Here is a 25,594-nt window from a genome sequence, read left to right as displayed (position 1 = left end):
AGGTGATTGCAGAATTCAAACGTTTCAGGTTATTATCAGTTACTACTTCCATGGATATCGTTGTCAGAAAGTGCGCCCAAAACTGCAACATTGATTTCGGGATGAGTAGCCAATGCTGACATGACGTTACGAAGGGAGAGGTGAGATCCTCTCTTGAACCACAGCAGCAAGAGTGATGCAGTGACGCCCAAAGTGCTCAGGAAAGGTGTTTCAGAAAGTTAATCTCTTGACAATTATGGAATGTTCAGAATGCTGTCGTAGTTGGGAACAAGTTTCGTGGTTTTGCCAAGCATCTGCTATCCGTTCATTTTTATGTATTAAGGAAAAATGTTGCAAAACTGCTGCAGAAGGAGCTGTAATGGGTTACTTCAGTGAACTGTATTGATGTTAATGCAGTCAATGTATCCGTGGCAGGGTGAGAGAATGCTTACCCTGGTCGATATACTGTCTCTTTAGTGGATTGTTTCATTCTATCCTGTGTGGAGTTTTCTGATATTTGTTGGAGCTTCACTCATCTAAGGAAGTGGGCAGAATGCTATCGCAGACATGTCTTGTGGCAACGAAGCAATGGGTGTAATTTGGTGTGACAGGACTTGCATCCCACTCGCAGACCTGACTGCACATGATAGCATTTTTTTCTTGAACTTTCTCTTTATTTTATTGATGAAAAAGACAGCAATTCCAGTTTTCAAATTCTGATCCATAGTTTAGCCTGGATAGGATGAGAGTATTTCCTGCATCTGCGTCGGGTGCATTGAGAGTGTTACCTAAAAGCCCAAGTTTAGCTTTGTGCCCTGGAGTTTTTGCTGTACTGTATTTTCTTTTATTTGTCCCTGGCATGATCCCCTCCCCGGTGACAGATAGATTTCAGATTAATAGCGCAGTAGAGGTCACAGAGGATGGGTGAGTGCCGTTTGGAGCACGCTCTTCAGGCTGAATGCCATGCTTCAGTTCTGATAGGGTTTTAATTTCTGCAATTAACAATCATGCCAAATATTTTTGGTGGCAGGGTCTTCCTATTCAGAAAACTGGGTGTCCATTCGCTCAGATGGACTTTGAAGCATTGCCTTAGGCCTCCAGTTTCAGTAGAGGGTCCAGGCCCACTCTCACTCTGACCGACCTACGACCAGCCCAGTAAAGGCATCTCTTATTCAGTGTTCATCATTCTTCAGTGCTGGGCTTTCTTGAGTTCGGGGAAAATCAGCCAAGTAGTGGGGAAACTAGAAATTCAACTAAAATTATTTTGCCAGCCTCATTACAACAGCTGACATTCTGATGTCACTTGGAGCTTTCTGTTGCTGGCTTTACGAAACTGCCAGACAGTATATAAGATGTGACTTATGGATGTGAGCATGTTATGAAGCTGTTGAGATTTTGATTGACCTGATGACATTGTTATTAAAACTCTGGAATTTACATTCCAATTGAGGTGGATCTCGCCCACTCGAAAACCATTGACATCAGCAATTTTCTTGCTCTTTCCTCATCCATGTCTTGCAGTTAATCTGGCAGCCATTGTGATCCTTTCCCGAGGAAACTGCAGCCTCTCTACTTGCACTACTTATTACCTGTTGGCTATGGCAGCGGCGGACCTATTGGTCGTCATCACTGAGGTCATATTGATACAGTTCCAATATTTTTATTGTCCATTATGCTTCCTGGACATCATTCCCGTGTGCAGCATTATAGATGTCCTGGCTCGTGTAGCAGCAGGCTGGTCCGTGTGGTTCACCGTCACCTTTACCTTTGATTGATTTATGGCCACTTGTTGCCAGAAACTGAAGACTAAATATTGCAGCCAGACCACTGCAGTTGTGGTTTGCTCAACAAGCTGCAGTCTTCTTTTTTTAAAGAATATTCCCTTCTACTTTGTGTACGAACCTGGAGAGATTGTTGACAATGTACCATGGTTCTGTGTCATAAAACCAAGCATTTATATTGATCCTGGATGGTTGGCTTTTGACTGGCTCGATACGATCTTAACACCAATTCTCCCATTTGTTCTCATTCTATTCCTTAACGCTCTCACAGTAAGACATATTTTATTGGCTAGTCGGGTTCGCAAGGAACTGAAGGGGCAGAGTAAGTGCGGGTGTCTCAGAGATCCAGAGTTGGAGAGCAGAAGGAGATCTGTGCTTATACTCTTCACCATATCTGGCACCTTCATACTACTATGGCTGACGGATGTTATATATTTCCTATATTACAGGCTTACAGGCGCTGAACGTAGTAAACATGTTCCGTTTTGGTATGTATTTGGAAAAGTCTGTTGGATGCTGCGGATCCTAAATTGCTGCACCAACACGTTTGTCTATGGGCTGACTCATTCACAGTTCAGACAAGAGGTCAAAAGTGCGGCGAAGTATCCACTCACAGCAATTATTCGATTAATTAGCAAAGACATTATTGTAAACAGTCAGCTGCCTGCCCCTCTGTTTCCACTCCATCAGCCAATCGAAGTAAGGGTTGATTTTAGACCTAAGTAACGCATCCAGAATGAAGAGAGAGGAAGCAACGATGGGAATGGACTATGAACTGGGCTGGGAGTTGGTGCCGTGCTGAGTGGGCCACCGGGCTGAACAACAGCGGCAAATCAGTGACAGCCATTTCCACTCAGTCGATTTGGCACTCCGCACGTTACCACTGCCCAAGAAACAAAATAGAGATAACACGTTGCAGACCTGCCATTCACAACCAATGCCACCTCTGATGGAAAGAGAAAATGCTTTGGAGAGGTGGTCTTGGTGAATGATTGTTTGATGTGTGGTCACGTGAGGCACTAGAGCTTGTGCTATGATTCAGAAAGCAGTCAGGCCTGAGGGACAATACAGCAGCTATTGCACATTAACCATATCCTGGGTACCAATATCCTGGGTGTGAGGTTTGCTAGAGCTCTTCGGGAGGGTTTAAATTAGAGTTTGACAGTGGGATGGGAACCGGAGCTACATCAGAAGATGGGGGAGCCAGTGTACAGACAGATAGGACAAGCAAAGAATCTATGATGAACGATAAGCAGATGACAGGGCAAAGTGGCAGTGAGGGCAATGGTTTGACGTGTGTCTATTTCAATGCAAGAAGTGTCAGGAATAAGGATGATGAATTAAAGTATGGATCAGTGCTTGGAACTATGATGTTGTGGCCATTATGGCGACTTGGATAACACAGGGGCAGGAATGGTTGTTGAATGTTGGACAGAGGTCCAATTTGACTTTGCTTTGCTCATAAGACAGAGCTGAGACTGAAATCTGACCAGCCATGGAGCAGCTTGGCGGCCTGAGTGACCTTTCCTTGTTCCTTGTTTCTATTGTAAATAGACATGTAAAGCAGATGACTGCCAGCAGGGACTGGAAGGCACAATGAATGACCCTTTTCACTTTGATGTATTGGATAGGATAGGACAAAAGTAATTAAGACTCGGAGTTTGTGATTGGTTTGAAATAAGGTGCAACTGGGCACAAAGTTCTCTCAAACATAATGTTAGGTGTGGAGTTGGCAGGGTGTTGGGCATGTGCATATGAATGCGCAATTTCACACCATAACTCAAAATCGTACTAATGCCAGCAGGTAGAGTTCCTCTTAAGGATAGAAATTACAGTAAATCGAGGACAAATTCATGAGTTCATAGATCGGGCTTGCATCTTCTGACGCATCGGAAAATTTCAGAAAGTGCAGGCGAATCTCAGCAGATCTAACAGCATCTGTGGGATGAAAACAGATTTAATGTTTGATGTCCAGTGACTCTTCATCGGAAGGATACTGGGCTCGAAGCATTAACTCTTCTTTTCATCACAGAAGCTGCCAAAGCTGTGATTCCAATGTCTATTCATTTTCAGATCTCCAGCAACGTCGGGTTTTTGTTTTATTTCAGGATATTACATTTCAGGATAACTAGTTACAAAGTTCGACTTTTAGATGACAACTTATCAGGTTAGGAACACCTACGAACATGTATCCTGCTTCACTGCAGTAAAGTCGTGTTTTGGTGGTCTAGGCCCAAAGTGTCAGCTTTTGTGCCCCAAAGATATTCCTTGGCCTACTGTGTTCATCCAGCTCCACACTTTGCTATCTCTCTCTCTCTCAGAAATACATAGAAAGATGGAGTGAGAGAGAGAGCGAGAGATAGACAGCGACAGAGGGATAAACTGAGACAGAGGAAAAGATAGGGGTAAAGACAGACAAAAGGTAGAAAAGTGAGACAGAAATTGCATTCAGGACTTTGGAATAGGACGTCCTCATGAAATAAGAAAAAAACTCCAGTCCTTGCATTTTGTGTGTTATTGTCACATCGTTACTCACCAGAGTTTTGAAGGGACCTCTCAGATGTTCATTCCAATCTCTCTCTCTGCACCTTTAAATAATGTCCCAGAAACAACTGTAAACCAGAATGTGACTTGGAAGGAGGGGCCAAAAAGAATTTAATTCAGAAAGAAAAAAAGTGAAAATTATTAGAACAGAAAACTGGCAAATTCCAAGGTCCTCATGGATTGCATCCTTGGCCTTAACCATAATAGCAGTTTGGATGGAAGCGCGGGTTGTGGATACTGCGACTGGTTGGCTCATTGAGCTGATTGGTCAGTTCACAAACGTTTCATTCCCCTGCTGGGTAACAACATCAGTGCAGCCTCCGATGAAGCCCTGTTGTGGTTTCCGCCTGTTATTTAAACGCTGGTATCCATTGGATTTGATGGCCTCACTTCCAGTTTTCCTTTGCACTGGACTACATATAGGGTCTAATTCTACATGATTATTGATGGCCTGCTTGGTGTTGATCCAGGCCTCTCAGAATTCCCATGTTTGTCTCTGCTTAGCTTGTCCTCGGAACCTGGTGCTGTCCCAATCGAACTTGTGGTTCTCCTTGTCTGTATGAATGGACATGAATGAGCATTGGTCATGTCTTTGTGTTATGGTTAGTGCTCATGTCCTCTCATGAGTACAGGCAGGAAGAAAATTGGCCACAGAAGCGGGGTGGGGAGATGAGGGGAAGATAGGAGATGAGGGTGGCAGGTTTTAGGGGGAGGGCAAGGGTTAAGAGGGAGCGGGAGATGGGATGATGATGAGGGGGCAGAGATGAGGTGAAGGGGAGATGAGGGGTTGGCGAAATGAGGAGGTGTTTGAGGTGGGAGATGATGGAGAGGGGGGAATAAGGTATGGTGAGGAGTGTCAAGGGGGAGATGAGGGGAGGGGGATGAGGGGAACATGGGTGAGGGACGATGAGGGGAAGATGAGGGAGAGTGCAGATGAGGAGTAAATGAGGGTGGGGTGGATGAAGGTAACGAGGGGATGGGGCAGATGGGGGAGAATGAGAAGGATAAGATGGGGAGGTCAGCGGGAAGCGGAGACAACAGGGAGAGGGCAGTGAGGGGGATTGGGACAGATGGTGAGGTGGGGAGATGAGAGGGAGAGGGAGCATGAGGGGATGAGTGGTAGGACATGAAGGGGAGCGGGGTGGAAGATGAGTACGAGGAGGGGAGGAGGAGAACTGGGATAGTAGTGAAGGGGTGGAGGTGAGGACAGATATGAGGGAGATCAGCAACAGGAAGGGAGGGGAGGCCGGTGGCGGGGCAAACAAGAAGGACATGGACAGGAGAGAAGGATGCGGTGAAGGGAAGATGAAGGTTTGATGGTGAGAGGGAGGGAGAGGGGGTAACGATGGAGAAGATAGATGGAGAGGGGAGTGTCAGTGGGAGGTGTAAGGGGTGGGGTGATGAAGTGAGGGGATTGGGTGAAGGAATGGTGGAAGGAGGGAAAGGGAGGAGACAGAAATGGAGGACAGGAGAGGATGATGCAGGGTATGGGATAACAGAGGGGATGGGAGGTGACCCGGGAAGGGAAGGGGAGGGAATGATGGTGGGAATGGGAGGTCATGCAAGAGAAGAGGGGATGTTGGATGGGTGGGGATGGTGGAGGGGAGGGGAGGTGGCTGAGAGGTGGTTGGAGAAGGAGGAGCTGATGACGGAGGAGGGCAGGTGACACAGGAAGGAGAGGAAATGGCAGTGGGGCAAATGTGATGGAGAATGACAGAGGCGATGGGAGATGATGCAGGAAGGGGAAGGGGATAATGAGTGATGAGAGGGGAGGGGAGGGGAGAGGAGGGGAGCGGATGACGGGGCTGTGGGGATGGCTCATGGAGAGAAGGAAGTGGGGTGGAAAACGAAAGGTGAAAGAAGAGTGAGAAATTGGGAGGGGGAGTGGAAGAGAATTTGGCAGGAAATAGGAGCTGGGTGGGGAAATGAGAGGTGGAAGGGGAAGGGGGAAATGGGAAGGGGTGATGTGTAGGGGAAGGGCTGAATGGAAAGGGCCAGGGAGTGCCTCATTGTCAGAGGTCCAGCACTGAGAGAGTGCATCATTGTCAGAGGTCCAGGACTGAGAGAGTGCCTCATTGTCAGAGGTCCAGGACTGAGGGAGTGCATCATTGTCAGAGGTCCAGGACTGAGGGAGTGCACAACTGTCAGACTGTCAATACTGGGGGAATGCCTCATCATAATAGGATCAGAATTCAGGTTTTGCAGTAATGTCAGACGGCATGAATTAGAACTTATGGATGCTACATGATTAGGAAGTTAGCCTTGAGGTATTGCAGCTCAGTCACGGTCATAAGTGATTAGAGATACAGTGCTGAGGGAGTGCATCGTTCTCACAGTGTCAACTCTGAGGCGGGGTTGCATTGCTGGAGGGTTGTTCTATGTGACAGCATGAGTAACAGAGAGTCAATACTGAGTCAGTATCTCATTTTAGGGGCTTAGAGTTCATGGGTTCTACATGATTAGGAGGTTAGGCCTGAGTATTGCAGCTCAGGCACAGTCATAAGTGGGCGGGGGGGGGGGTGGGGGGGGGAGTGCAATATTGTCAGGGGGTGTATTCTGAGGTGTCAGAAAATCTCCTCCCAGAAACATCAGCAGGACTTGACAAAATCTGTACAATAAGAGCTGGTTGGTTGGAGCCTGTATAGACAATACATTTCTCACCTTCTCACTGTCCAGTACCATTTCTGCCTGGGTATGCTGTGAGGTCCACTGTACCATTGTTAGAATGCTTTGACCAAGAGTTCTGCAACTCAAAGTATCTGACACCCTCCAATATTAATCCACAAATTAAACCTCAGTTGGCTAAAGAGTGCCTCACAATTGCCTGAATAAATTCATCCACAACTGTCTTTCTGTCTCCTGACACCTACCTTCACCATCTTTACTTCAAGGTCTTTGCGTGTTCTTGATGTCTAGGCTTTGAGCTGATGTTCTTTCTGCAATTCTCTGACTTTAGGCTGTTTCTCAGGTGGCACATTATCAACTCACAAACTGAACATTTGGAATAGTTACCTTTTACCTTCTAGTTGTTCTTTAAATGTCCAGCTTTTGAAATCAAACGTTTTATGAAGGTAAGGTCTACACTGGCCGGTGGACAAAGAAAGGAACAGTTTACACAGCGCTGGGATAGCTGCATGTATTCTGTAATGTTTGTAAGCCATATCAGGGGCAAAATGACTGTGTCACATCAATAGTAATGCCCCACAGATTGCTTGGTCCCCATTGGCCAGCAATACCACACTAATACCTGTCTTGTGCAATAATATGAAACAGTCCAGGATCACAAATGCAACGTATTACATTTTGGTAAAACAAACAAGGGAGGTATTGAAGGAGTGCATCATTGACCCATGGGTAGTACTGAGGAAGTGCATTATTGTCAGAGGGCCAGGACTGAGCTGACACCTCACCTTAATAGGGTCAGATTTGAAGGAGTGCCACATTAGGAACAGAGCATCAACACTGAGCCGGTGCTTCATTGTGGTTGCGTCAGAATTTTATTTTTTTACAGATTCCAGTTTGGAAACTGGCCCTTCGGCCCAACAAATCCATACAGACCCTCCAAGGATCCCATCCAGACCTACCCTCCTCCAAGCCACCCATTTTACACATCTCTGAACACTCTGGGCAATTTAGGAAGGCCAAAGTCTGCACACCTTTGGACTGTGGGAGGAAAGCCACACAGGCACGTGGACAATGTCTGCGTGGAATTTGCACAGTCTCCTGAGGGTGGAATCAAACCTGAGTCTCTGGCAGTGAGGCAGAAGTGCTAAGCCGTGAGCCACTGTGCCACGCTTGTTGGAGCGTTACACTATTAGAGGGACAGTACTGAGGTATTGCAGCTCTATCACACAATTAAGTACTGAGGGAGTGCTTTGTTGTTAGAGATTCAGTCCTGACAATGTCCCTCATTGTCAGAGGGTCAGGTCTGAGGCATAACGTCCGTGAAATACTGTAGGCATTGAGGGAGTCCACTATTGATAATATAGTAATTAACACATAATTACTGGTGTATTGCAGCATCGTCAGAGGATCAGAACTGACAGAGTGCATTATTATCAGAGACTGAACACAGAGGAAGAGCTTCATTGGAATGGGTTCAGAATTAATGGTGGCCATCCCAGGCCCCAAGAAGACTTTCCACATCAAGCAGAGGTTCACCTGCACATCTGCTAATGTGGCATACTGTATCCGCTGATCCCGTTGTGGCCTTCCTCTACAGCGAGGAAACCAAATGGAGGCTTGGGGACTGCTTTGCAGAAGACTAACACTCGGTTCGCAATAAACAACTGCACCTCCCAGTCGTGAACCATTTTAACTTCCCCTCCCATTCCATAGACAACATGTCCATCATGGGCCTCCCGCAGTGCCACAACAATGCCACCCGACGGGTGCAGGAACAGCAACTCATATTCCACTTGTGAACCCTGCAGCCCAATGGTATCAATGTGGATTTCACCAGCGTCAAATTCTCCCCTCCCACTACCACATCCCCAAACCAGACCAGGTCATCATCGCCCCCACTGCATCCCAAAACCAGCCCAACCCATCCCTGCCTCCCTAACCTGTTCTTCCTCTCACCTATCCCCTCGTCCCAACTCAAGCCGCACCTCCAATTCCTACCTACTCACCTCATCCAACCTCCTTGACCTGTACTTCTTCTCCGGACTGACCTAGCCCCTCCCCACCCATACTCTCCTCTCCACGTATCTTCTCCTCTATCCATCTTCAGTCCACCTCCCCCTCTCTCCCTATTTATTCCAGAATCCTCTCCGCATCCCCCTTTTCGAATGAAGGGTCTAGGCCCGAAACGTCAGCTTTTGTGCTCCTGAGATGCTGCTTGGCCTGTTGTGTTCATCCAGCTCCAAACTTTGTTATTTCTGAAACAGAGTGAAATGTCTGGTTATAAATGATCACCGTGAAACATCTGCAGACACTGGGTAAAAAGGACATTCTTTGGCTCTGGGCACTCTCACCATCTGCTCCCCTCGCTCTGACTTGGTGTACAACACAAAAACACACAGCATTTTCCAGGCCTGAACAAGCGTTAGATCAGACTCCAGACGTTAATTGTTTGTCTCTCCACAAAACTTCCCCAGCAGCTCACTTCCGGCAGTGCACACTGCTTGGACTACATTACCCATCCTGCATTGGGATCCATGCACTCACGTCGTGTGCGCCACCGGCATGGGGAATGGTGAACGCTTAGCCCGTGTCACCTGATGGGAATTGTAGTTTTGACGGTCGCAAGCGCACTCCTTGGTGGTTGACGGCGAATGGCAGGGGGTTCGAATGTGCGCGAGGGCAAACTGCGACCACGAGTGGCGGTCACATGGTTCCGCTGAAATTCGAGTAGCGCACCTGTAAATAGGGAGCTGGTCATAGACCCAGAGCGCCCTCAATCAACAGGCTCCCTCCTGAACTGGGCTCATTAGAGAACCGGGAAATAGCAGATATTTTCAATCTATCTTTTCCTTTGGTTCATCGTGGGAAACAAAATAATATCATTCATACGGAACTAAGTGTCCTGTCAGAATAAAGCATTTAAAGACATCAGCATAAACAAATACAAAGAAAAACAAAATAGTGGCGATGATGGAGATCTGAATTAAACACAAAGTGAAGCTCAGCTGGTCTGGCACCATCTGTGGACAGACTGGTCTAGAATTACAAAGGAGCCAGCTCTATTCTCTGGTGACAGCGGTTTGAATCTTAGGCCATCTGCTGCAATTGAATGTCCTTTTGTCAATGCCATGAAGGAAAACGCTAGTCCCAATTGTGGAGCTGATGACACAATCATTGAGAAGCAGAACAAATGAGCAGGTTCATTCATGCCCTTTAAGGAGGGACATTGTTGATGTTGCACCCATCCAGGCAAGTGGTGAGTATTCCATCACACTCCTGACTTGTGACTGTAGATGGTGGACAGGCGTTGGGGAGTCAGAAGATGAGTTACATGACTCAGGATTTCTAACTTCTGAGCTATTCTTGCCACCACTGTATTTATGTGACAAGTACAGTTCAATTTCTAGTCAATCATAACCTTGGGACATTGGTAGTAGAGGATTCAGTGATCATAACAAATATCAAAGGGCAGTGGTTAGATTCCAACTTATTAGAGATGGTCATCACCTGGCATCTGCCAGGCACAAATGTGATTTTGCACTGTTCAGCATTTGACATGGACTGTTCCAGCAGCTGAGAATTTGTGACTGGTGCTGAATATCACGTTATCATTGATGAAAATCCCCACTTCTGACCTTATTGTGGAAGGAAGGTCATTGGCAAAGCAGATAAAGATGGTTGGGACTAGGCCATGACCAGGGAAACTTGGGCTCTTGTGACACAACGTCTCTGAACATGTTGCTTAAAAATACATATCCTGAGCAGCTCCTGCAGAGATGTGGCTGGAGGTGAGTTGACTGACCACTAATGACCACAACCATCTTCCAATGTGCATCATCCTTCCTACCTTGGGGTAAATGAGAGCGAAAACAAGTCTGGCTAAAATACATCAATTCTCAAAGTGCTTTAAAGTTGTGACTTAAACAGAGATAACAAGGTGTAGAGCTGGGTGAACACAGCAGGCCAAGCAGCATCAGAGGAGCAAGAAGGCTGATGTTTCGGGCCTCGACCCTTCTTCAGGAATGTTGGAGGGGAAGGGGGTTATGAAATAAATAGGGAGAGAGGGGGAGGCAGACAAAGGATGGATAGAGGAGAAGATAGGTGGAGAGGAGACAGACAGATCAAAGAGGCGGGGATGGAGCCGGTCAAGGTGAGTGTAGTTGGGGAGGTAGGGAGGAGATAGGTCAGTACAGGGAGGGCGGACAGGAGAGGGGGCAGGATGGAGCTGGTATATCAGAAATGTGGGTGGGGCTAGAGGTGGGAGGAGAGGACAGATGGGAGGAAGGACAGGTTCGGGAGGCGGGGACAAACTGGGCTGGTTTTGGAATGTGGTAGATTTAATTACTCACAGGGAAATGTTTCTGTATGAGCCCGGCCTGATCCATACACCTCCCAGGAACTATATGGTGACTGTAAACAGTCTCAAAATAAGCCTGATTGATTCACCCTCCTTTCAGTACTTTCCCAAAGATTGTTGCCTCTTTCACAGTCAACCATATTTGATCTTCTCTTCCTGTGAGTGAATCCTGTGCGTCCTCTTCCATTTAACCCGTGCCTTTGAGAATGCATCTGGATTCCCCCTCAGGCTGCATTTAATTTTCCGCACTGTCTTGGTGCTGCCACGTACATCACTCTTCTCTCCCTTTCCCTCTGTAATAGTTCTTGTGAACTTCACCCCCTCCCCGCCCCCACTTTCCAGCTGCAATGTTGGAGAATCACCACAATGGGCATTGCCATTACTGCTCCAGCTCATTCATACTTCTTCACAAAACAGAAACACAACTCATCGACAGGAATATCTGGCATGTGAATGAGATAAACCATCCATCCAAAAGCAGAATGCTGTTGAATAATTGGATTAACTTTATTTTATAGTATATAATAGAAACAGAAAAAAAATCACATGTAGTTATACATTCAACTCATTTCAGTGAATACAACTGTGCAAAGAAATGAGGTCTCTACTGTTCAAAAAATTCCACCAGCACAGCACTGGAGAGAGAACATTTGGAAATGGGATAGAAGTTACAGATATTAATAATCACAATGGGGTGAAATGAATATGGTGTGCACTCAAACTCTGAAACTATTTCACAAATGTACTGCTTCATTCAGCCAATTAAACCAGTCTCCCTCATTCTTTACTGGTCACCCTCCCATTCGATTTTGTCCCATTCTCTGGGCCACCCACAATGTGGAGCTCCCTTCCCCTTCACAGTTTGGCCTCAGTCCTTCCTTTACCCCTAGGGTGTAATTGTTTCCTTTTAGTGTGTATTTGATTTTTGGTGGACAATGTACTGTAGTTGTGATCAGGTTGACCAGCTGAACCTCACAGAATATGATTTCCCCGATTGGGCCTGATTAACAGCCCAAATTAGGAAGCCCTGGCTGACAGATAAGAAGGGTGAGTATCAGAGATGCTGACACTCTGGTAGCTGCCTTTGAATGAGGCAGTGCTAAAGTCAAGAACAGTTCATGTGTAAATAAAGTGTGACTTGTAGATGGATACCAGCCTCAGTGTAGTTATTTCACATTCATTTACAGCATTGGGTTTGAATGTTACTGTATACCATTCCCAGTGTTGCCAAGCATCTCTGTATGCAGTGATCAGCAGACAGGGTCAGAATAAGAATGATAGGGAGAATGTGGGAACATTATTGTATTGCTTTTGCACAAGCCTTGATAGACAGGAAGAAGAGGTTCAGAATGGAATTGATATTGACTGTGAGGGACTCTTGAATTTATTGAGTTGCTCAATTCAGTGAGTGATAAGCAGAAAAAATATCAGTGTATGTTGGTAAATGTGAATTATGATACTGATACAAAATATGATAGATGTGTTTGAATAGGCCCAGTGGCTGTTTACAGAAACACCCAGATCCCTTAATATGTTACATCAATTGTTGGCGCCTGGTGGATGCAATATTCTGGTGCAGAGCATTCTGTGCATCTGACCCTTCTAACATGAAACCCCAAAATTCCTCACTGCAGCCAGTTTATCCCTTATTTCCTGTTATCGTCTCTGAGTTTCACCAGGTGCATATATTTTGCTGAACAACATATTTGTGAATGAGAGATAATGGGAACTGCAGATGCTGGAGATTCCAAGATAACAAAATGTGAGGCTGGATGAACACAGCAGGCCAAGCAGCATCTCAGGAGCACAAAAGCTGACGTTTCGGGCCTAGACCCTTCATCAGAGAGGGGGATGGGGGGAGGGAACTGGAATAAATAGGGAGAGAGGGGGAGGCGGACCGAAGATGGAGAGTAAAGAAGATAGGTGGAGAGGGTGTAGGTGGGGAGATAGGGAGGGGATAGGTCAGTCCAGGGAAGACGGACAGGTCAAGGAGGTGGGATGAGGTTAGTAAGTAGCTGGGGGTGCGGCTTGGGGTGGGAGGAAGGGATGGGTGAGAGGAAGAACCGGTTAGGGAGGCAGAGACAGGTTGGACTGGTTTTGGGATGCAGTGGGTGGGGGGGAAGAGCTGGGCTGGTTGTGTGGTGCAGTGGGGGGAGGGGATGAACTGGGCTGGTTTAGGGATGCAGTGGGGGAAGGGGAGATTTTGAAACTGGTGAAGTCCACATTGATACCATATGGCTGCAGGGTTCCCAGGCGGAATATGAGTTGCTGTTCCTGCAACCTTCGGGTGGCATCATTGTGGCAGTGCAGGAGGCCCATGATGGACATGTCGTCAAGAGAATGGGAGGGGGAGTGGAAATGGTTTGCGACTGGGAGGTGCAGTTGTTTGTTGCGAACTGAGCGGAGGTGTTCTGCAAAGCGGTCCCCAAGCCTCCGCTTGGTTTCCCCAATGTAGAGGAAGCCGCACCGGGTACAGTGGATGCAGTATACCACATTGGCAGATGTGCAGGTGAACCTCTGCTTAATGTGGAATGTCATCTTGGGGCCTGGGATGGGGGTGAGGGAGGAGGTGTGGGGACAAGTGTAGCATTTCCTGCGGTTGCAGGGGAAGGTGCCGGGTGTGGTGGGGTTGGAGGGCAGTGTGGAGCGAACAAGGGAGTCACGGAGAGAGTGGTCTCTCCGGAAAGCAGACAGGGGAGGGGATGGAAAAATGTCTTGGGTGGTGGGGTCGGATTGTAAATGGCGGAAGTGTCGGAGGATAATGCGTTGTATCCGGAGGTTGGTAGGGTGGTGTGTGAGAACGAGGGGGATCCTCTTGGGGCGGTTGTGGCGGGGGCGGGGTGTGAGGGATGTGTCGCGGGAGATGCGGGAGACGCGGTCAAGGGCGTTCTCAATCACCGTGGGGGGAAAGTTGCGGTCCTTAAAGAACTTGGACATCTGGGATGTGCGGGAGTGGAATGTCTTATCGTGGGAGCAGATGCGGCGGAGGCGGAGGAATTGGGAATAGGGGATGGAATTTTTGCAGGAGGGTGGGTGGGAGGAGGTGTATTCTAGGTAGCTGTGGGAGTCGGTGGGCTTGAAATGGACATCAGTTACAAGCTGGTTGCCTGAGATGGAGACTGAGAGGTCCAGGAAGGTGAGGGATGTGCTGGAGATGGCCCAGGTGAACTGAAGGTTGGGGTGGAAGGTGTTGGTGAAGTGGATGAACTGTTCGAGCTCCTCTGGGGAGCAAGAGGCGGCGCCGATACAGTCATCAATGTACCGGAGGAAGAGGTGGGGTTTGGGGCCTGTGTAGGTGCGGAAGATGGACTGTTCCACGTAACCTACAAAGAGGCAGGCATAGCTGGGGCCCATGCGGGTGCCCATGGCCACCCCCTTGGTCTGTAGGAAGTGGGAGGAGTCAAAAGAGAAGTTGTTAAGTGTGAGGACGAGTTCCGCTAGGCGGATGAGAGTGTCGGTGGAGGGGGCCTGGTCGGGCCTGCGGGACAGGAAGAAGCGGAGGGCCTTGAGGCCATCTCCATGCGGAATGCAGGTGTACAGGGACTGGACGTCCATGGTGAATATGAGGTGTTGGGGGCCAGGGAATTGGAAGTCCTGGAGGAGGTGGAGGGCGTGGGTGGTGTCACGGACATAGGTGGGGAGTTCCTGGACCAAAGGGGAGAAAATGGAGTCCAGATAGGTGGAGATGAGTTCGGTGGGGCAGGAGCAGGCTGAGACGATGGGTCGACCGGGGCAGGCGGGTTTGTGGATTTTGGGAAGGAGATAGAAACGGGCCGTGCGGGGTTGGGGAACAATGAGGTTGGAGGCTGTGGGTGGGAGGTCCCCTGAGGTGATGAGGTCATGAATGGTGTTGGAGATGATGGTTTGGTGCTCGGGTGTGGGGTCATGATCGAGGAGGCGGTAGGAGGTGGTGTCGGAGAGTTGGCGTCTGGCCTCGGCGATGTAGAGGTCAGTACGCCATACTACCACTGCGCCACCCTTGTCTGCGGGTTTGATGGTGAGGTTGGGGTTGGAGCGGAGGGAGCGGAGGGCTGCCCGTTCTGCGGGGGAGAGGTTGGAGTGGGTGAGAGGGGTGGAGAGGTTGAGGCGGTTGATGTCTCGACGGCAGTTGGAGATGAAGAGGTCGAGGGAGGGTAGGAGGCCTGGGGGTGGTGTCCAGGAGGAGGACTTGTGTTGGAAGCGGGTGAAGGGGTCAGTGGAAGGAGGGTTGGGTTCCCGGTTGAAGAAGTAGGCATGCAGGCGAAGACGGCGGAAAAACTGCTCTATGTCCGGTACATTGATGACTGTATCGGCGCCGCCTCTTGCTCCCCAGAGGAGCTCGAACAGTTCATCCACTTCACCAACACCTTCCACCCCAACCTTCAGTTCACCTGGGCCATCTCCAGCACATCCCTCACCTTCCTGGACCTCTCAGTCTCCATCTCAGGCAACCAGCTTGTAACTGATGTCCATTTCAAGCCCACCGACTCCCACAGCTACCTAGAATACACCTCCTCCCACCCACCCTCCTGCAAAAATTCCATCCCCTATTCCCAATTCCTCCGCCTCCGCCGCATCTGCTCCCACGATAAGACATTCCACTCCCGCACATCCCAGATGTCCAAGTTCTTTAAGGACCGCAACTTTCCCCCCACGGTGATTGAGAACGCCCTTGACCGCGTCTCCCGCATCTCCCGCGACACATCCCTCACACCCCGCCCCCGCCACAACCGCCCCAAGAGGATCCCCCTCGTTCTCACACACCACCCTACCAACCTCCGGATACAACGCATTATCCTCCGACACTTCCGCCATTTACAATCCGACCCCACCACCCAAGACATTTTTCCATCCCCTCCCCTGTCTGCTTTCCGGAGAGACCACTCTCTCCGTGACTCCCTTGTTCGCTCCACACTGCCCTCCAACCCCACCACACCCGGCACCTTCCCCTGCAACCGCAGGAAATGCTACACTTGTCCCCACACCTCCTCCCTCACCCCCATCCCAGGCCCCAAGATGACATTCCACATTAAGCAGAGGTTCACCTGCACATCTGCCAATGTGGTATACTGCATCCACTGTACCCGGTGCGGCTTCCTCTACATTGGGGAAACCAAGCGGAGGCTTGGGGACCGCTTTGCAGAACACCTCCGCTCAGTTCGCAACAAACAACTGCACCTCCCAGTCGCAAACCATTTCCACTCCCCCTCCCATTCTCTTGACGACATGTCCATCATGGGCCTCCTGCACTGCCACAATGATGCCACCCGAAGGTTGCAGGAACAGCAACTCATATTCCGCCTGGGAACCCTGCAGCCATATGGTATCAATGTGGACTTCACCAGTTTCAAAATCTCCCCTTCCCCCACTGCATCCCTAAACCAGCCCAGTTCATCCCCTCCCCCCACTGCACCACACAACCAGCCCAGCTCTTCCCCCCCACCCACTGCATCCCAAAACCAGTCCAACCTGTCTCTGCCTCCCTAACCGGTTCTTCCTCTCACCCATCCCTTCCTCCCACCCCAAGCCGCACCCCCAGCTACCTACTAACCTCATCCCACCTCCTTGACCTGTCCGTCTTCCCTGGACTGACCTATCCCCTCCCTATCTCCCCACCTACACCCTCTCCACCTATCTTCTTTACTCTCCATCTTCGGTCCGCCTCCCCCTCTCTCCCTATTTATTCCAGTTCCCTCCCCCCATCCCCCTCTCTGATGAAGGGTCTAGGCCCGAAACGTCAGCTTTTGTGCTCCTGAGATGCTGCTTGGCCTGCTGTGTTCATCCAACATATTTGTGAATGTCTGGTTCAGTCCATATGTCCTGAAATGGGGAATTTTGCAAGGGAGTAATGATTTCGCAATTCCCTGTGTTCGTGAAACAGTGATCCAGGCACGGGCTGTAGGTGGTGTAGAGAATGCTACAGCCCACGGGTTCGTGATCGTTCTGGGTTCTGTTTTTTAGCCCATTTTGCAAAAGCTGAGCCGTGTTCCTGTTCTCATTGATTTGGTCGGAGTACAGCAAATTACTTTCTGGGCAACGGCTGCCACTGTTCAAGTAGACGGCGAGGTAATTTACACCTGGGTAGTTGAGAGATTTCACATCGTGGGTAATAAAAGGAATTATTTGGCCGGGTTTCAAATCGACAGGTGTTCCACATTGGGAGGCAGGTAAAGCCACCAGGAAGGCGAAACGCCTTTTGTCGTGTGTCACGCCTCCGAATGATCGTAGGAAACTGAAAGTGGTAAAGTCAGGATGTGAGTCAAGAACACACAACAGACAACACTGCAGCACATTACAGGCCAATCAGCCCTCGATTCTGTGCTGACCTATTATCCGACTGTAAGATCAAAGTACTTTGCATAGCCTACATTTTACTACCATCTATGTGCCTATCCAAGAGTCGGTTATATGTCCCAATGTATCTGACTCCACTCCCACTGCTGGTAGCACATTCCACACGCCCACCACTCTCTGTGTAAAGAGCCTACCTCTGATATCTCCCCATACCTTCCTCCAATCACCTTAACATTATGTCCCCTCAGAGCTCCCTCAGCCTTTCTTCATAAGACCTGCCCTCCAGTCTAGGTAGCATCCCGGTAAATCCCCTCTGCCCCCTCTTTGAATCTTTCATATCCTTCCTACAATGAGATGACAAGAACTGAACACAACATTGGTCTAACGAGGATTTTGTAGAGCTGTAGCATAATCTTGCAGCTCTTGAACTCAACTTCCCTGCTAATGAAGGCCAGCACACCTACACCTTTTCAACAACCCTATCAACTTGGGTGGTAACTTTGAGGGATCAGTGAACGTGGACCCCAAGGTCCCACTGTTCCTCCACACTGCCAAGAATCCGCCATTCACACTGCATTCTGCATTTAAATTCGACCTTCCAAAATGAATCACTTCACACTTTTCCAATTTGAATTCCAACTGCCACTTCTTTGCTTCCCTCTGCATCCTGTCAATGTCCCATTGCAAATTGCAACAGCCCTCCACACTATCCACAACTCCACCAACCTTCATGTCATCAGCAAACTTACTAACCCACACTTCCACTTCCTCATCCAAGTCATTTGGAAAGATTACAATCGGCAGAGGTCCCAGAACAGATCCCTGCGGGACACCGCTGGTCTTGAGCTCCAGGCTGAACACTTTCCATCTGCTACCACCCTCTATTTTCTATTGCAAAGCCAATACTGTATCCAGAGAGCCAAATTTCCCTGAATCCCATGCTTCCTTATGATCTGAATGAGCTTACCGAAAGCAACCTTATCAAATGCCTGGCTACAATCCATATTCACCACATCCACAAACATCAATGTATTTTGTCACATCCTCAAAGAATTCACAAAGGCTTGTGGGGCATGACCCGCCCCTCACAAAACCATGCTGACTGTTTCTAATCAAAATGTGCTTTTCCAAATAACCATCAATACTATCTCTCAGAATCCTCTCCAATAATTTGCTCATCACAGAAGGAAGACTGACTAGTCTGTAATCCCCAGGGTTATCCCAATTGCCTTACTTGAACAAAGGAATAACATTTACTACCCTCCAATCATCTGGTACGACTCCACTGGGCAGTGAGGACGCAAAGATCATCGCTAAAGGCACAACAATCCCTTCCCTCACTTCCCATAGCAACCTTGGGTACATCTCGTCTGGCCCAGGGGACTTATCTATCCTCATGTTTTTCAAAATTTCCAGCACATTCTCCTTTCTAACATCAAGCTGTTCGAGCATATCTGCCTGCTTTACGCAGTCCTCACAAACTATAAGGTTGCTCTCACGGGTGAACACTGAAGCAAAGTATTCATTAAGGACCTCCCCTACTTCCTCTGACTCTGCGCACAAGTTCTCTCCACTGTCCCTGCTGCTTCTACCCTCACTCTGACTATCCTCTTGTTCCTCACACAAGTACAGATCCCTTGGGGTTTTCCTTAAGCCTTCCACCAACGCTTTTTCATACACCCTTCTGGCTCTCCTGAGTCCATTCTTCAGTTGCTACTTGTCTGCCTTGCAGCCTTCCACAGTCCTGTCCGATCCTTGCTTTCTCAACCTTCAATAAACTTCCTTCTTCCTCTTCACTGGATGTTCCACATGTCTTGTCATCCAGGGTTCATTCACCTTACCATCCCTTCCTTGCCTCAGTGGAACAAGCCTATCCAGTACTCACAGCAAGTGCTCCCTAATCAACCTCCACATTTCTGACATGCATTTCTCTGAAAACATTAGTTCCCAATTTCTGTTCCACAGTTCTTACCAGACAGCATTGTAACAACCCCTCCCCAATTACATACTTTCACACACCATCTGCTCCATGAATGTCATAAAGGCCAGGAAGTTGTGATCACTATCAGCAAAATGCTGTCCCACAGGGAGATTTGACACCTGGCCTGGTTCATTGCCAAGCACCAAATACAATATGTCCTCCCCTCGCATTGGCCGACCTATATATTGAGTCAGAAATCCTCCCTGGACACACCTGACAAAATTTGCTTCATCCAAACTATTTGCACTGAGGAGTTCCCAGCCAATAACATGGAATTGAAAGTCGCCCGTGACAAAAACCCTATTACTTCTGCACCTTTCCAAAATCTGCCTCCCAATCTGTTCCTCGGTGTCTCTGTTGCTCTTGGGGTGGGTCTATAGAAACCTCCCAATGAAGTGTCTGCTCCTTTCCTGTTTCTGACTTCCACCCATACTGACTCAGTCAACAAACCCTCATCGACAATCTCCCTTTCTGCAGCTGTGATAACATCCCTTCTGAGCAATGCCACTCCCCCACCTCTTTCAGCTCCCTCCCTATTCATTTTGAAACATCTAAACCCTGGGAAATCCAACAACCATTCTTGCTCCTGTGTTATCCAAGTCTCTGTAATAACCACAACATCGGAGTCCAAGCACTGATCCGTGCTCGAAGTTCGTCACCCTTATTCTCGACACTTCTTGCGTAAAAATAAACACATGTCCATCACCCCTCTGACTGCAACTTTGCCAGATCATCTGTCTATTCTTCCTCACAGACTCTCTGCACGCTGTACCTGCTTCTATACCAGCCACCACTTCCTCTGATCCGTAGCTCTGGTTCCCATCCCCCTGCCAAACTCGTTTCAAACCTCCCAAAGAGCTCTAGCAATCATCCCACCCAGGGTATTTGTGCCCCTCCAGTTCACATGCAATCCATCCTTCTTGTACAGGTCCCACCTTCCCCAGAAGGTATCCCAATTATAATGTCATTGGTATCGAAGTGTACCACAACTTCCGGCTGGTCTCCCTCCCCTCTGTCAACTTGATCCGAGGAATCCCTGACCCTGGCAGCCCGGAAGCAACATCCCATCCAGGAGTCTCGTCCAGGATCACAGAATCTCCTGTCTGTTCCCCTAAGCCAATAACTATCGCTATCCTGTTCTTCCCCTAATCGTTCTGAGCCACAGTGCCAGGCTCAGTGCCAGTGACGTGGCTGTTATGGCTTTCCCCTGCAGGAAAAGCCCCCAACAGTATCCAAAGCGGGATACTTATTATTGATGGGAATGGCCACAGGGGATCTCTGCACTGTATTCCTATTTCCTTTCCCGCTCCTCATAGTCACCCAGTTACCTTTATCCTGTAAATTGGGTGTGACAAATTCCCTGTAATTTCTATCTATCAGCCCCTCTGCCTCCCGAACAATCCGGAGTTAATTCCGGTCCAGTTCACGAACGCGGTCTGTGAGCAGCTGGAATTGGGTGCGCTTCTCGCAGGTGAAGTCAGAAGGGACATGAACAGTGACCCTTATCTTCCACATCCTACAAGAGGAGCGTGCAACTGTCCAAGTTTCCATCCCCTCTACTCTAGGTTGCCAAAAGAGATAAAGATGAAAAAAACCTTGCTGTGCCCCCACCCAGTCGTTCACCTTTGGTGAGAGGAGGAGGATGGATGGGAGACACTGCTCGCGTAGTGTTTTGGGTTTAGCCAATGCCCGAGTATATTAGCTCAGTTAGTTGGCTTCCCCCTGTGAGCGCTCTCACCACTCCCACTGCTGAATTAGGGATGGACTGTGGGTGAACCATTCTTTTTGCACTGTCAATGGGCTCAGTTTGAGCTGTGTTACTTGGAACATGTCCTATCATTTTGCAGAAACTGTAAATTTGCCATTCACAATTCAACTTCCTGCATTGAAAGGTTCAAGTTAATTGTTTTATTTTTCCCCCTGTCCCAACATCCTGGCAAATTCTTAGACCACACTTATAACTGAGAAGTTTAAAGAGAGAGCCAGGGCAACATGTAATGTGACGGTCAGAAACACAGAGATAAGTAGCAGTAACTGCAGCAGAAATAGTCAAGCGGTTACAAAAGAAAACAGAGAGAAAATGAAATGAAAGAAATAATGGAGTGTGTGAGTGAAATTGTGAGAAAGAAAGAGCGATGTGAACTGGCCCAACACGCTTCATGTCCAATTCCCTGCCTTTTCCCCATCTCCCTTGATTCACCGACTGATCAAGAGTCCATCAATCTCAGCCTGAAACATACACAAGGACTCTGCTCCCACAGTTCGCTGTGGCAAAGACGTTCAAAAAACCTATACATTCTGCAAGAAGAAATTCCTCCTCTTCTCAGTCTTAACTTGACATACAACTGTGTAGAAAGATGGAATCATCCATTAGCAATGAGAGAGGGGTGGAAACATGAACTGAGAGAAAAGGGGCAGCAGACAGAAGAGATGAATGTTAGAATTTGCAGAACGAGTGAACCATTGGGGCCCCTAGAGCTGTATTTGGCATTCCACAAGATCATGCCTTCTCAGTGTTTCCAATTCCATTTTTCCCATCTTATCCTGATTATCCTGTCTATGAAGAATCTAACCATCTCAGCCTGAGCATTCTCTGAAATTGTCTTTACTGCATTGTGAGGCAGAAAGTTCAGTGTTTCACAGCTCTCTGACAGAAAAAAAGATCTAATCTCTTTCTAGACAGGGGAAAACCTACTTTTGAAACATTGCCCCTATTTCTACACTGATCCATAAGAGGAAACATCCATTCCAATTCCATCCAGTTAACATTATAATGCCGTCATTGCTGACTGCTCTGAATCCCAGTGAACGGAAGAGGAGCCTGTACAAATTTTCTGAAGAGTCAGCTTGCTGAATAAAAATAACAAATGAGCAAGCATCTTCTGCACTGTCTCCAACTTATCTGCATCCTGCCTTAACCAAGGAGTCCAAAACAACACGTAATATTCCAGACTGGTCTCATCAGTGCCCTGCATGACTGAAGCCGAACATGGTTACATGTCTTTGTGCAAGTCCTGCCATTAACACTGCATTCGACCTTCCAAAATGAATCACTTTAACTTGAGGAGTTAAAGACCAGGTGTAGCGCAACTCTTAACCAGAAGAGCTGAAGTAAGAGACAGAAAGCATCTGCAGACAGTCAGGAAATGTGAATCATATTGAAGGAGGTACAGGGAGACAAACACAACATGAGAGATAGAGACAGGAGGAACTGCAGATGCTGGAGAATCTGAGATAACAAGGTGTAGAGTTGGATGAACACAGCAGGCCACGCAGCATCAGAGGAGCAGGAAGGCTGACGTTTTAGGCCTAGACCCTTCTTCAGAAATTTCTTCTTCAGAAACGTTGAGCCTTCCTGCTCCACTGATGCTGCTTGGCCTGCTGTGTTCATCCAGCTCTACACCTTGTTACCTCAACATGACAGATAAGCTGGATGATGCAGTGAACAGTCAAATCTTCAACCCTCACTTTGTTGTCTTGTTGCACTCTCCCTTTTGTAGGGTCAGTGGACAGTGTTGAGTTCCCTTACAACTGTGACTCCAGGAAACCTGGCAGCAGTTTCATTGGATGTCCGTTCCTCAGGGAGCAATGAAAAATCTTGGTTTGTGTGTTGCGACATAGTTCACACAGCTACAGAATCCTCACAAAACCTGCTGTGCACTCTCCATTTATTACCAGTGTGCGACAGGCAAGGAGGCTGAGGTTTGATTGAACATTGGGTGCAGCCATCAGCTCACAGAGCTGGTCAGGTAAGATCGGCTTCAGTTACACTTACCGCAGAAAAATGTAAGCCAAGACATCGTTATTCAGTTCAGTCGCATCTGACATGGGGATCGTGAACAGCAAAAACAGGAGCAGACAGAGTGTGCGCATTTTGAAATTTTTCAGCACCATTTGATCGTACCACAGGGAGAGCACGGATGAAACTGAAAAGAATGATAAAACAACTTGTTCAATTCATGACTTCATCAGGGAGAGACATAGAGGGACTCACATGTCAGCAAGAAAATAATTTATCTCTCTTATTGTAGGTGTTACTTTGCCAATTTATTAAGCAGAATTCTGGTTGCAGCACATGAGTACAATTTGTGGATGAAGATTGGGATTTCTTCCAGGAGTTACAGACTGTAGTCAACCTTTCTTGGTAAGCGTAACAGGTCAACAGTTCTCTTTGGGGGTTGTTGGAGGAAATGTGTAATCAGTCTCCAGGGTCAGCTGAAGTTCGACAATCTCCACAACAATTTGCACTTAATAGGAACTTTCAAGGCTTCATCCATCTCATTGGATATTTCACTGCTTCCCAGCCCTGCAGACTGATCACAAACTGACCCTGAGATAGGAAGAACTGCCAAAGCAGGAGTCGGAGATAACACAGTGTGGAGTTGGAAGAACAGAGCAGGCCAGGCAACATCAGAGGAGCAGGAAATTAGATATTTTGGGTCAGAAACCTTCTTCAGAGCTGGGGGAGAGTAGAGAGAGCTCGTAAATAAATGGAGGGTGGTGCTGGGGAAGGTAGTTGGGATGGTGATAGGTGAGTGCAGGTAGGGAGTGGTGGGGATTGGTCAGTGCGGTGGGAGGAGCAAGTAGGGCAAGATGGGGAGTTTGTGTCAGGTACAGGTGTGGGGATGAGAGGGCGGGTTGGTCATTGGAGGAGGTCAGGTTGGGAGACTTTGATGCCAGTAAAATCCATATTTCGGCCATTGGGCTGCAGGCTCCTGAGGTGGAATATGAGATGCTGCTCCTCCAGTTTTTGGGAGATGTCATTGTGACACTGGAGGAGGAGGTCCAGGATGGACTTGTCACCCAGGGATTGGGAGGGGGAATTGAAATGGTTCATGATTGGAATGTTTTATTGTTTGTCACAAACACAGCACAAGTGTTGTACAAACTGACCCTACTCTTGGTCCAGTTATTCACAATACATGTCAGCAGTTTTAATAAGTGAATCCAGGGGAAAATATCCAAGTTTGATGACAATCCAAAACTGTGCATCATTGTGACTGATGTGTGAGTGAGGCAGTCAGTAATTGAAAGAGACAGCAAGAGGGAGGCCCTGAGGCAGAAGAGAAAAAGAGAGACATAGTGCAAGAGAAAGGGCAGGAGAGTGGGAAAGAGAGATAGAGAGGTAGAAATCAAACCAAGTGGAGAGAACCAGCCTGAGAGAGGCACAATCAAGATTCACGCACCTGAAACACCTCTTCTCTGAGCTACTGAACATCTCTGTCCTTGAGTCCTCAACTTATATCACTATCCATGATGGGCCACCCCTACTTTTGATATGGCCAGACATTTACATCTTGGAAAAACAATCTTCTTGGCTAATTGAAATGCAGCATGTCCATCCGTCTCTGAGGCCAACAGGCAGAGGATGCCAAGTGTAAAACAAAATTCAATTGTATTTGCATGTCCCTTTGGTTCAGACCCATTTGATGACTAAACTGTGGTGGCTGGTTCGAGACTGTCCTCAAGGTGAGACATTTATTCAGTATCCAACATTTCAAAACATTTCAAATTGCATAAACTCTACTTTTTTTTTAAATGAGACAAATAGTTTCATGTGCAATGCTACTGCCATCTGACAAAATACTGTTAAGTTGAACTCTCCACTAGAAGCGTATCCTTCCCTCATAAGATCAGCAATAGCTTGCACTTTACTGAAAGGCACAACCATTTGAATTCTGGCAAGTGGACAACCTGCCAGTGAAGCATTGCCTCACTATTGCTCCTGGTAATGTGTGCTCTGTGGTTTGGATATCTTGCATTTAATAGAAGACATTAACTATTTCATCATGTGTAACAAATTAAATTCCAGTCATGAGCAGAAATCCAACAAGGTCTAATCATGGAACACAAGGGAAGGTAAATGTTGTTGTCAATCAAAGGAAAAGATGTGTAAAGCTGAATTTGGGGGTGAGGGGGGAACACGTTGTGCTGCAGTGGGAATGAACAGGTGATTTGAAAAGTAGGTTACTTGAAAACAATTTGTGGAAAGCTGACGTTACACTTCAGGCCTGGAGATTCGGAACACTTTTGAATTCAGTAAAGTGGAATGAA

The sequence above is a fragment of the Stegostoma tigrinum genome, chromosome 49, assembly GCF_030684315.1.
Source record: "Stegostoma tigrinum isolate sSteTig4 chromosome 49, sSteTig4.hap1, whole genome shotgun sequence".
NCBI classification, from domain to species: Eukaryota; Metazoa; Chordata; class Chondrichthyes; order Orectolobiformes; family Stegostomatidae; genus Stegostoma; species Stegostoma tigrinum.
The sequence above is the reverse complement of the archived record's forward strand: the minus strand, read 5'-3'. Positions refer to the sequence as shown.